Source organism: Lepus europaeus, chromosome 14 (genome assembly GCF_033115175.1).
Source record: "Lepus europaeus isolate LE1 chromosome 14, mLepTim1.pri, whole genome shotgun sequence".
Taxonomy (NCBI): Eukaryota; Metazoa; Chordata; class Mammalia; order Lagomorpha; family Leporidae; genus Lepus; species Lepus europaeus.
This window is the reverse complement of record NC_084840.1, coordinates 55,880,266-55,893,865: the sequence shown is the minus strand read 5'-3', so window position 1 is coordinate 55,893,865 and position 13,600 is coordinate 55,880,266. Positions and strand designations below refer to the sequence as shown.

General features: G+C 37.7%; 1 non-coding gene across 1 annotated transcript; it reads right to left on the bottom strand.

Annotated features, from left to right (window-relative positions):
* Positions 1 to 10,297: 10,297 nt before the first annotated feature.
* On the bottom strand, positions 10,298 to 10,402 carry LOC133774036 (U6 spliceosomal RNA). Its single transcript, XR_009868015.1, has one exon. It is a non-coding gene; the product is annotated as a U6 spliceosomal RNA (small nuclear RNA).
* Positions 10,403 to 13,600: the final 3,198 nt, after the last annotated feature.

Genomic DNA, 13,600 nt, shown 5'->3' with positions numbered 1-13,600 from the left:
AACATGACAAGAAAACTACAGACCTGTATCCTTTAAAAAAAAAAAGGATTTGTTTATTTACTTGAAAGTCAGAGTTACACAGAAAAAGAGAGAAAGAGAGATGTCTTCCATCTGCTGATTCACTCCCCAACTGACTGCTGTGGCCAGAGCTGTGCTGATCCAAAGCCAGGAGCCAGCAGCTTCCTCCAGGTCTCCCAGGTGGGTGCAGGGGTGCAAGGACTTGGGCCATCTTCCACTGCTTTCCCAGACCATAGCAGAGAGCTGGATCAGAAGTGGAGCAGCTGAGTATTGAACCAGTGCCATATGGGATGCCAGCACTGCAGGCGGCAGCTTTACCACTATGCCACAGTGCCAGCCCCACACCTATATCCTTAATTAAAATAGATGCAAAGATTCTTAACCAGATACTACCAAATCAAATCCAAAACCACATCAAAAATATCATACATCACAATCAAGTGGGATTTATCCCAGAAATGCAAGGGTGGTTCAACAGTTGCAAATCAATACATGTCATAACTTGCATCAATAGAATGAATAACAAAAAGCATATGGTCATCTCAATAGATGTAGAGAAAGCATTTGATAAGATTTAACACCCCTTCATGATAAAAACCCTCCAAAAATTAGGTGTAGAAGAAACATTCCTCAAATTATAAAGACTGCATATTGCACACCAACAGCCAATATCTTAGTGAATGGGGAGAAGCTGAAAGCATTTCCCTTCAGATCTTGAACAAGACAAGGATGTCCACTTTTACCACTCTTCTCAATAAAGTACTAGAAGTTTTAGCAAGAGCAATTAGGAAGGAGAAAGAAATAAGCGGCATCAAAATTGGAAAAGAGGAAATCAAATTCTTAATGTTTGCAGATGACATGATGTTGTACAAGGAAAAACATAAACACTCCAGCAAAAAGCTGTTAGAATTGATAAGCCAATTCAGTAAAGTTGCAAGTTACAAAATAAATATACAAAAAGCAGTAACTTTTTGGTATGCTAATGATGAACTCAGAGAAAGAGCAATCAAGAAAGAAATCCCATTGACAATAGCCACAAAAAATCAAATATTTAGGAATAAATTTAGCCAAAGGAGCAAAAGAACTTTACAATTAAAATTATTAAACACTGATGAAAGAAATCATAAAATACACACACAAATGGAAAGATATTCCTTGCTCATGGATTAGAAGAATCAATATCATTAGAATGTCTATTCTACCTAAAGCAATCTACAGATTAAATGCAATCCCTATCAAAATACTAATGACATTCTTTACAGAATTAGAAAAACCAATCCTAAGATTCATATGAAATCACAATAGAATAGCCAAAGCAATCCTGAACAAGAAATATCAAGCTGGAGACATCACAATACCTGACTTCAAAGCATATTACACAGCTGTAGTAATCAAAATAGCATGGAATTGGCATAAAAACCGATACATAGACCAATGAAACAGAATAGAGAGCCTAGAAATTAATCCACATACATACAGCCAATTGATTTTTGGCAAAAGTGCTCAGACCATACAGTTGAGTAAGGGTAATCTCTTCAACAAATAGTGCTGGCAAAATATACATATACATACACACACACATAGAGTTATGTATATACATATATATGTATATACATAGATATATATACATATATATGTGTGTATATACATATATAAATATACAGATATATGTATACATAGAGAATGAAATTAGATTCACACCTCTCACCATATATAAAAATCAACTCAATATGGATCACAGACTTAAATTTAACACCTGAGACTACAAAGTTGCTGTAAAAAATGTAGAGGAAACATTCCAAGATGCTAGTGTAGGGAGTGACTTCCTGGATAATACCTCCAAAATACAGACAACAAAAGCAAAATTAAACAAATGGATCTATATATCAAACTCAGAAGCTTTTGCACAGCAAAGAAGATGATCAATAGAGTGAAGAGACATCGAACAGAATGGGAAAAAAGATTTGCAAACTACCTATCAGACAACGTATTAATATCCCAAATATAACAACAACTTAAAAATTATACTTGTTGGGGCCGGCACTGTGGCACAGTGGGTTAACGCCCTGGCCTGAAGTGCCAGCATCCCATATCGGCGCTGGTTCAAGACCCAGCTGCTCCATTTCTGATCCAGTTGTCTGCTATGGCCTGGGAAGGCATTAGAAGTTGGCCCAAGTCCTTGAGCCCCTGCACCCACGTGGGAGACCTGGAGGAAGCTCCTGGCTCCTGGCTCCTGGCTTCGGATCGGTGCAGCTCCGGCAGTTGCAGCCAATTGGGGAGTGAACCATCGAATGGAAGACTTCTCTCTCTCTCTCTGCCTCTCCTCTCTCTGTGTAACTCTGAATTTCAAATAAATAAACAAATAATTTTTTTTTAAAATTACATTTGTACTGTTTTATTGTTTTATTTATTGTAGTACTTAGTTCAGATATTTGTATCATCTGTGTTCATAAATAACATATAATTCTTGAACAATGCAAAAAGTTAACACATTTATTTCCACTATTTACGTGAAAGAAACACAAGTTTCAATATTATATATAGTATGATAATATAAGATCTAGTATCAGATATATAGTAGAGCTCATTTTTCTTTACAGAAAACCCTATACTTAAGTATATTTGCATAAATATGGAAAAAGTGAAAGATGCAAATAACACCATTAATTTTGTTTACCTTTGTTTATTCTTGAAGTGAAAGCTTGTCTACTTTGTATCCTTCTAATATTGTTTATATTGAATGAATGCATGACATGGTTCATTACTGTCATAAAAGAGCATAACATATTTCTTTGAGAAGGATAAAGTCAATTAAGAAACTTGTGACAATTTTATTGTCCCCCACTCTGAGACTTTTTGCCAAGAAATGTTTAGAGTAAAACATTTACTCCCTTTCTACTAATAGAAACCTCTGTAATATTATCATCTTTTTGTATGTTTCAAGCATGAATTATCCCCTGCATTTCCATCAGTATGTGATGCAAGCAGTTGCATTTAGAGTATTCCCTTTATAACCCTCTCTCTGCCATCCCACACCACCCAGATGACTCCACTAGCTTTCTGTGCCACGTGTAAGCAGATTTTAAATTAAATTTCTGTGTATGTCTTGAGTCTGTCTATACCTGTCTCTGACATAGTGGTCTAGTGGTTTGCAATTAAATGATCACATCCAGCAGTACTTTATAAGTACGGGACAAAGTCTGAGTCACCTCATCTACTCTCATACAAATAACTAAATTATAAAGGTTTCTTGAGTTGCCCCACTTTTACCTACTTCTGCTCTCTGAAGTAGAACTGTTGACTCTAAAACACGCAGGATTCCCATCCATCAACCCTCACCCTCTTCTCACTCTCTCCTCCACCCGACAACTCGCAGGCTTCCAGTGTGACCCTCATTAGTTGCTCTGACCTCACAGCATCCCTCATTTGTTCCCCAGAGTATTGCCTTAGATCTGTAGATCACTTTGATTACTTCCACATCTGGGATTCGTCGCATGCTTGTGTTAACCATGACCATGTGCAGAGTTACCCAGCAGGATTTAGGAGACACTCAGTCAGAAAAATCATCCCTACTAAGAACAACATCTGGAGGAGATTACAAGAAGATACTTTCCATTGAGAATCCTTTGTAAATATATTTATGATATAGAGACAGACAGACACTAGCACACAGGCAGAAGCCCTTTCTCTCCTGAGGGTTGAGAAAGAGTGACACATTTTAGAAGATTCCTAAACTAATTATGCACCATAAATGCAAATGCCTGGCAAGTTCACAAATAAACAAGGGATTTTCTCACAAAGTCTTGTTTAGACGCAGGCGTCGTCTTCAATAGACATGTCTCCCTGGCCTTTTGTGATACCATGTGTTTGAACAAATAAAGATTCTATAAAAGGGAGAGGGGAAGTGGGCCACGTTTTCTGTGTTGGATCATTGAACATCTCCCACTATTTTTTCCAAAGCTTTGGGTTTGGCAAAAACCAAAATTGGCTTTGCTGGGCATTTTTTCCTTAATTTTTAAATCCATGTGCATTAAGGGAAATTTAATCCGTATGTTTCTGATTCATTTACACTTAACTCATCAAAATATTGTTTTGTTGGAGTCATTTGGCCTTCAACAAGACTTAGCGGCACACAAATACACACATACACACTTGCAGATCACACAAGTACATGTACATACCTCTAGTTCTTTAGACTTAAGAGTCAGGTTGCTTCCCAAACTCACCTCTGAATGGCTGTTTTGACACACCATAGGTATTTAATTGCATTTAGGTGCACAATTACAGTTAGTTTTTTAAAAAATTACTGTGCAATGACAAAACACAATTCTTGTGAGTATATTAGACATTAGTCACTTTAAGATTCCCCACATTGTCCTCCTCCATAGCCTTATCTATGTATACTTATACATCACTTGACGTGAATGAATACTTTCATATCTATGACTATGGAGAACAATGTAGGGAATCCTGAAATCGTTATTGTGGCTATGGGCAAGTGGCTCCTTCAAGGAACAAATGTTAGGCGGCTTACTTTCCTGTGTTCCTCCAATGTAGGATGCAATCAAAAATTGCATTACTTTTCCAAAGTGAAATATGATCAGTTTCAAGGAGAACATTGATGATGATGATGAAGATTTGGGGTAGACATGAACAGTTCCAGGGAGACTGAGTTTAAGGGAAGTCAAGTAATATGTATGAAGATGTAGAATTTGGAAAGTTTTTACTAAGGTTTTGCTTTTATTTTCCCAATGCCTGAACATGAAGAAATTATTTACTCACAGGCCCAGATCTTCATAAATCTTTTAGAAGAGCTCTTAAAATTAACAGTTGGAAACTATTAGAATATATTGCCAAGAGATGTAGTGGGATATTTGGGGCCTCGTGAAAATATATCTCAAAGTATTCTAGGATCTCTGAGGGTGTGTGAAACTTTCATATGACATATTTTTTAATGAACCTCATTCTCTTACATGACATATGAGAACTTGAGGTTGCAGTTAAGGGGGAAGATGAGGGCTCAGCAGGTTTACTGCACAGAGGAATGACCCCTGCAAGTTTACTAAAGGCAATCACTAGAGATTTGGTGAGCTCAGTTATGTTTTGTAAATCTACATTGGATGCAACAGATTATTTGCAAAACCATGTCTGTAGCTGGTGACAGCATCTTTTACAAAGGGATCTGCCTTCTTGTTGTTAATATGACATCATTTGTTTTCCCTGCCTTCTTCATAACTAAACTGTTTCTCAGGGAAATGTCAATTGTTTAATTGTATTTTTCTAATTAGACAGCAGGTAGTCTTTCTTCTTGAAGCTGCTATTTTACCAATGAAAATTCTGTCAGACTCTGATAGAGTTTACTTTTTTGAATGTTTATTCAGTTTCTGTAAGTATTCACTTTCAAATGACATTATGATATTTTTATTTTGCTTAGGATTAAATATTATTTGTATTTCTCTTCTAAAACTTCAACAAATAGTACAACACGATGGCCTTTATAAAGGAATATATTTAATGGCCAATTAAACTAAATCAAATTTTATTCTGGAAAAAAAAGAATCTGGTAATGGTTTGATTTCACCAAATTATTTTGTATATTTTCATTTTCTTAAAAACATCCGATTTCCTGAATCCTAAGTTCCTCAATTTTTTTCTTCCCTCTTAATTGAAACCACTATTTTCAAGAGAAATGCAATTAAAGAAAGATATTTTCTCACTCAGTACAGCTTGTACCATGTGCACTACATAGATTCTCTGTTGATATGTTACCTTATTTTTTGTGTGTGATATTTTTTAAACCATAGAAATCCCCAAGTCTTAATTTTCTTAAAAACAAAGACAATAAAAGATTCAAAGCATTCCATTTAGATTTTCTGTCCTCCCACTTTCACTCATGCCCAAACTAGGACAGTTATATCCACTCTCTCTGCACACTGCATGTCCCCAGGCAGCCTGGCTCAGCAGCTGAACCTGTAATGCTTTACTCTCCACCGTAAGTCTCTGCTTAACTCATGAAGACTGGTTCAAAGGGTCACCTTTTGTTCTCATTGTTAGAACAATTCACTAATTATTTCTTCAAAAACAATTATAACAGCTGCTATTTATGGTGTTCTCTGTACTCTATGAAGCTGATAACATTTAATGCTCACCCTCTCACTGGCAAACACTGCAACTTTGTTGAATAAATGTAAAATAGATCTTTCTGTGTCTGGGTCCCCTTGTTTTTTCACTGAATAATTTATTCATATTTTTGTGACAACGATTATTTTGGTAGTGTTAGTTGGTCACCTGCTAGGTGTCAGCACTGTTTCAGAGGCTGGAAAAAGAGTAGGAAACAGAACATAATTCTTTGGCCACATAGATCTTACATCCTGCTGAGAGTCAAAAGATTGACAGTCAAAAGATAAATGTTTGTACAATAAATAAATCCTGTATCCCTGATAGATTCCATAGGGAGAAGTAGAACAGGATGAGACGGGAAAAAACGCAAAGCATTGAGTATTTGAATAGAAGCATGAAGAGAATGAAGGGGTTGCTCATGCTGTTGTCTGAGGGTTAATGTTCCAGGCAGAAGAAACTGCACTGCAACATCCTGAAATTGGAATATGACTTTGAGGAGAGGCAAAAAAAACATAGAGAAAAGTGGGAGATCAGATGACACATGGACTTTTAGATGACAGGATGGAAAGATGGAGAGCTGTGAACAGGGTAAAGATGGCATGCTGTGCTATATTTTGATGACATCTGGTTGCTGGATGCAGAAAAGACTGAAGGGGAATGAGGAGTTAGTCAGGCAGCCCATTAGATACTAATGTTATTTTTCTGGTGAGAGGAGCTGATTCTTGCGCTAGAGGGTTGTATTTCAGGTGGTGATAAATAGTCAGATTCTGACTATATTTTGTGATCTGAGCCAATTTGGGAGATATTGAAGTGTGTGGGCTGTGAGAGAAAGAAAGGAATCAAAGATGACTCCAAACTTTGGGATTGGAATGCTGGTGTTGTGGCTTATTGAGATGAAGAAGATTATAGAAGGGATTAGGCTGGAGTAAAAATTGTCAAGGTCACACAAGACCAGTCAGGGTTAGGACCTGATTTCACTGGTATTATTGGTAAAAATACATTAAATCACTTTTATATACAAACAACTTGTTAGACACATAGATTGTGGAAAGAAGACAAAGTGCAATAGGCAAGCTTCCTGTGATCTTTTTCCTATACATCAAAATAGTGACCTAAAACAAAAAGGGGTCAGATGATGCGAGCATGAATGGGAGATGCTTCCTTGTTGAAGAAGCATTCTTGACCGCAGTACACTGGTTTCTGTAGCTCCATTCATACAGTGGCAGGCAAGAGTCTCATGTTTCATCACAGTCCAAGAGGTGACAACGTCCTAGGGAAGTTAGGAAAGCAAGTAAGGGATAGCTTCATAATTGCAGTTTACATGTCTCCCGCCCTCTGGGGTTTGGGGAGAATGGTAAAGCATCTTTCAAAGCTCAGATTAACTGTGCCTTGAGCCATTGCTTACATGCCCAATTCTGTTACCTGAAAGGTCACCAGTGAAACATGATGTAGCAGTTGCCCTATGAGAGTCAAGAGCTTAAATTTTGCATATGTTAGATATCTCTATGAATGGCTGAGACTGGGGAATAGGGCTGAGAGTGGGCATTGGCCAGGGGTTTATACAACTGAGAGTTCATTGGCATACACACTTTAAATGAAAACCAGGAAACTTTGATGATTTTGCTAATCTAGGAATGAAATGAAGAGAATTGGAGTCTCAACTCAAGCTTAGTCACTAATTTTCATGTATTCAATGACACATTGATTTTCCTTAACAAAAATATGAAGAATTTAGAAATCAGTTTTAAACTTGTTTGACTCTACATATTTTAAATGTCAAAATCAAAAACACAGAAAAGAATTAAGAATCTACAAAAGGAGACATGAAGAGACATAAAGAAGCAAGTGTTAAGGATCTTTGTAAAAAGGAGGGAAAATTGAGTGGAGGTATGAAGAATGCAGATAAACCACCTGAAAGATTCAGGCCATCTCATTTCACTGTACTATCATTGTAAAGGGGATAAAATTGAACACAAAACTCAGGAATTTTTCACTTCATCTTACGTATTTTAAAGTATATTTCTTCAACATTAATGAGGACAAATTTAGTTGTGGTTAGAACTGCATACTTTAAGAATAAAGGTAAATCTTTGGCATTTTGAGAGAATGAAAACCATTTCTTAAAAAATGCCAAGGAAGACAACACATCTAGAGAAATATATTTCCTATTTCCATTCCTCCCTCCGTCATTGAAAATTAGATTCTGAGAGTGAAAACCTTCTTGCCCTGATGTTTTAAGTCCTGTTTCCCTTCTTAATTAAAAGTTAAACAGTAATTAAAATCAGAAGTACCTTCTCTGCTCTAGCTCTTCTAAATAAGCACATGGACACAGAAAGTCCAGAGAGGTAGAATCACAAAATAAAGGATTCTAACCACAATCCTGCTTCATTAAATGTATCTAAGCTGTTATTTTGTTGTTGTAAGAATGGCTTTCTTCCTCCTAAGAGCCCCATATTTCTATGGTTATGTGTAAAAAAACCCAGTGGACATTTCTGAGTCCAAATGGTCAGTTCTAGATATCAACCATTTCTTTGAAGCAATATCACCTCTCATGCTGTTGCTGTTGCTGCCACATGACTTTGCTATTGAATCCATGTCTTGCAGCCTGGTGGAATCATTGTAACTTAACTTTCAGGTAACTTAACTACAATGTCATGAAACTCAACTTTCCAGGAGTGCAGAGGTCCATATAGCTGGAAAAAATGAGCATAACTTGCTACTTCTTGCTAGACATAGTTTCTCTACATGTTGAAGGATTATGAAGACTTTCCCAATCAGTATTAAATTAAAGTTAAACAACATTATTCTCCGATCACACGTTGGGCTCCCAAATCTGGAGCTTCTAGTTACTTAATCCGTTTCAATACAAATTTCCCAACCATTGACCACAGGGTACCAACCTGCAGTCAGGTGGTTTCCCAGCACCCAGAGTGAGTGAAATCACATCCAGACTTGGGGCAAGAGAGAAAAATCTGGTCCCAGTCCTGTCCACTTTGTATCCTGATATTTCTTTCAAAGGCAAGTGACCCATCTTTAGACAGCCAATGACTTCTGTAAGAAGTGAAAGTCCCACAGTTTTATGAACTTCTGGACACCCACCTCCAGTCTCCTCCTGCATGTCACACCCACCCCCTTCCTTGAGATCACACACATGAACAGGAAGTCATTTGTTCAATGGGTTTCTTTGTTTTGTTTTGTTTGTTTTTGTTTTTGAGTTGTGTTATTCCTAAAAGCCTTACTCATTTATACTAGGATTTCTGACTCAGACAAGGAATCTGGGAGGACTCTCCACATGGGTTCTTAGATATCATGGGGATTCAGAAGAGTTTTTCCAGAAATTATAAACTACAAACTGAAGAGTGCCATAGGTCATTTAAAGTGACTCAGAATTCCACTGGTGAAGTAACTTAAGGTCTAGCTGTAGTAGTTTCCTGGGCTCCGTAATCTCTAGGTTTAAGATCTTTGAGCAGGAGCAAGTGTTATGATGCAACAGATTAAGCTGCTGTTTGGGAGACCTGCATTCCTGGTCAAAGTGCCTAGGATAGAGCCCTATTGTTTTAAGTCCTATTTTCCTTCTTAATTAAAAGTTAAAGAGTAATTAAAATCAAAATACAGTTTTTCATTGTTCTGTGGTTGTCAAGCTTTCAATCCAGCTTTTTGATAGTGCACACTCTGGGAGGCAAGGGATGATAACACAGGTGCTTGGGTTCCTGCTACCCACTTGAGAGACCTAGATGGAGTTCTTAGCTCCTGGATTTGATCTGACCCAGCTCAGGCTGTTGCACACATTTAGAAAATGAATTAGCAGATGGACGATCTCTCTCTCTCGCTCATTCTCTCTCCCTGCTCATTTCAAATAGACCAACCGAACTTGAAAAAAATCTTAGAGAAGATTTCTGAGGTTCTGAGGGCTGGGCATATGTTGGAAGAACACCTAGATCATTGTGTCTATTTGACAACCACAGAACATTGAAACTAAGATGGAATGTGAGAGAGAAGGGCTGCAGATAATTCAGATGACAGCGATACATGTACTTTGCGGATTTGCTCTCTCACCAGAAAATGAGGATGGTGAGAGAATCAAAATTTCTTTGATTACCCTTCAAATTCCAATTTCCAGTGGAAATTCTGATGGCCTAAAGGGAAAAAAGAAACAAACAAAACCAAAATAGGACAAAGGAATTTGTGTGTCATTCTTGCCCAGGGGCTATGTGCGTCTTCTCTGTTTTGTTCCAATTTTAGCGTAAGCGCTGCTGAAGCAAGCAGTCTAATAGGATTGTCACACACACATGCCAACTGAACAGTACAAACAACCGAGGGCTCTGTATTAAGGCCTTTAAAAACATATTTTCAATCTTTCTGTGTAGATGACACTGTGACAATTTGGCAAGGAAAAGGAGAGGAAAGACTACTTTTACTTTCCCTCTGCCTGCCCAATAGTAGGAACAAAACAGTATGACAGGCGATTACGGCCTACTAAGAAAGCAAGAGACCTAGGACAGTGATTTGATTGAACTGACTTCTCTTTAAGAACTTGGGCATCTCCACGGCGCCGCGGCTCACTAGGCTAATCCTCTGCCTTGTGGCACCGGCACACGGGGTTCTAGTCCCGGTCAGGGCGCCGGATTCTGTCCAGGTTGCCCCTCTTCCAGTCCAGCTCTCTGCTGTGGCCAGGGAGTGCAGTGGAGGATGGTCCAAGTGCTTGGGCCCTGCACCCCATGGGAGACCAGGAGAAGCACCTGGCTCCTGCCATCGGATCAGCGTGGTGCGCAGGCCGCAGCGCGCCACCCGCGGCGGCCATTGGAGGGTGAACCAATGGCAAAAGGAAGACCTTTCTCTCTGTCTCTCTCTCTCACTGTCCACTCTGCCTGTCAAAAAAAAAAAAAAAAAAAAAAGAACTTGGGCATCTCAATAAGTCACTTAGCATCTCATCATCTAGGAAATCAGTAATGTAATATTTATTTTGCAAGGTTTACAGGAAAATAACAATGTTTGAAGCATTTTGTGTAAGCCCTGCTATATAGTATCAAGTAATATAGCTATTGTAGCATTTACTATTAAGAAATATACATTTCCACAAACTCAGTCTCTTTCTCTGTCCCCATTTTTCTTGTGAAGTGATTGCCTACAATCAAGTCCCTACACCCAACACCAATTAAGGTTATCCAATCAAATTAAGAAATAATGAACTTCTGAATCACTTCCATGATTCCCATTCTTCTCCTTTTAGCCCAGTCCTACTGATGCTGGCAATTAAAGGTACCCTTGCAACTTCTACACAACACTTCCATCCTGATGAACAGATCTCCTTTAGGTACTGTAGAAATATTGTCTGGCCACTAGATGTCGGGCTTGTTAAACAGGTTTTACATTCATTCCCCAGGACTTGGAAATCACTTCTTTTTTTCTTTCCCTTTTTTAAAAAAACTTTCAGTGGCTTTGACAACGTTTCATGAGTGTCATATTTCCACTGATTGAGAGTGTGCCAATATGTGGATCAATTTTATTTGAGTCTGTGAATTTATGTTACATGGGCTTATGATTTGTCTTCTTCAAAGATAAAATGTTGAGGACAGATTCTGCGCCTGCAGCTATGTGATGGAACTGCTGACACACATTTGTCCATGGTGCCAGGTGATATTAAGAAATAAAGACAACTTAAAAAGCCCTACAGAAAGTAAATGGTGACAAGAGAAGCCAGGCTTGGAGAATGGTCCAATGACAATGACAATCAAAACCTGGATCTCAAAGAAATCACCTCTAACTTTTTTTATAAAACACTTCCAATTTTATGGATTGGAATAAAAGGTATATTTTCCTTATTTAACAAGGGTCCTGAAGCTGGGAAATGAACATAGGCGTTTGGAATCATGCAGGGGCTGGGTAAAGAACCAGCTCTAAGAGGACTTTTTACTTAATTTCCTTACTTAGCAATTTTAGTGCCTTGTTTACAAAATCATGTAAGTGTTGTCTGAAAAAGACGATAGAAATAAACCATAATAGGATCTATGAAAGAGTTATAATTGGAGAAATAAGGAAACAGGAAAGCAACAGAAGAGAGACTTCTGGTTCAAGAACACACTTTGCTAAGGCACACAGAGGAAGAAAAATATATTTGATGAAACATATAGATTCTTAAGATCTAAAAAGGTATACACCAAGAAAATAAATAAATTTGATGAGGAAATTATTCCATTGGTTTCTTCCTTACATATGTATTGCTTTAACATACATTAGCTACATAAATATATTTAACATAAATGTATTCTTAATTTTAGACAGTCATAATCTTATAGTACAATTCAATGCTAACACAAAGTTGTCCTTTGCAAGGCAACATTATTCTGAATGGCACTCCAGTTCTCACAACACCAGAAAGCAGCCCGAGATGCCATCTTTCAGTTGCTTCAGATATTCTGGTGTAGTAGCGCTAGACCACATCCAGGACTCAAAGATGAACATCACTTCCTTATTTTACCTCCCTGAAATTGGAATGCATTTTGCAAACATTGACACTGCCTTTGTGTGTGTGGCCTTTGGTTGCCATTCCTGAATTAGGACTGGAAAACCTTTAATCATTAGGCCAACAGACCATTTATGGACTATTTGAGGAAAGAATGAGTCTTGATTATTATGTTAAAGTCTTAGACTGACACATTCTGGTAAGATCAAGCAGAGGCTACAATCAGACTTAATACTGTGGTATGGTAGTGAATAGTGAAAACAATGTACCATCTCTCAGAAATGCTGCCCACCATCTTCTTGATGACATCAGTCAAAACAGATGTTGGAAAGCCAAGGATATCAGTGGCTCTGGATTGCAAAGTGATTCTGTTTAATCAAATTCTGAATGACAAGAACAGTTTAGCATTCTTTTTCCAATTTCTCTGATATTTTCCTTTTTATGTATACAGAAGAATAAAATATGGCAAATCTTTGTCTAGAAATGTTCTTAAAATCTCTTTCAATAAGGTTGAAATGAGAATCTTCAGTAATAAAAAAGCACATCATTCATTTACTTGGCAATAGTTGGTTGAATTTGATGGTGATATATAATACAGCTGTGTATCTCATTGCTGCAGTGTCTTTGACATGATGAAGTATGTTCAGTATCCCAATTCATTCTTCTCTTCAGATGCCAAATTGCTAGGCAATTTAAATATAGAATTTTCTTTGCCTTATAAGGAAGTTAGGGGTTAGAATACAGGATCAGATTAGTAGCTAAGTAAAAGACTACTTAAAGTAAATATTTCCAACTGTGGAGCAAGTGATCTTGAGCACTGAACTGGAGCTCAGCCTCACATAGCACTTTTGAACTTGTTAACCAGGGCAGGCTCAGGAGTACACCGAGTCTGGCAGACATGAAATGTAAGACCCCCCCCCCCCCAAATTTATTTTATTTAACCTTTTATCTTAAGCATTCATTAGCTAATATAAATATATTGCTTCCTTTAAACACTGA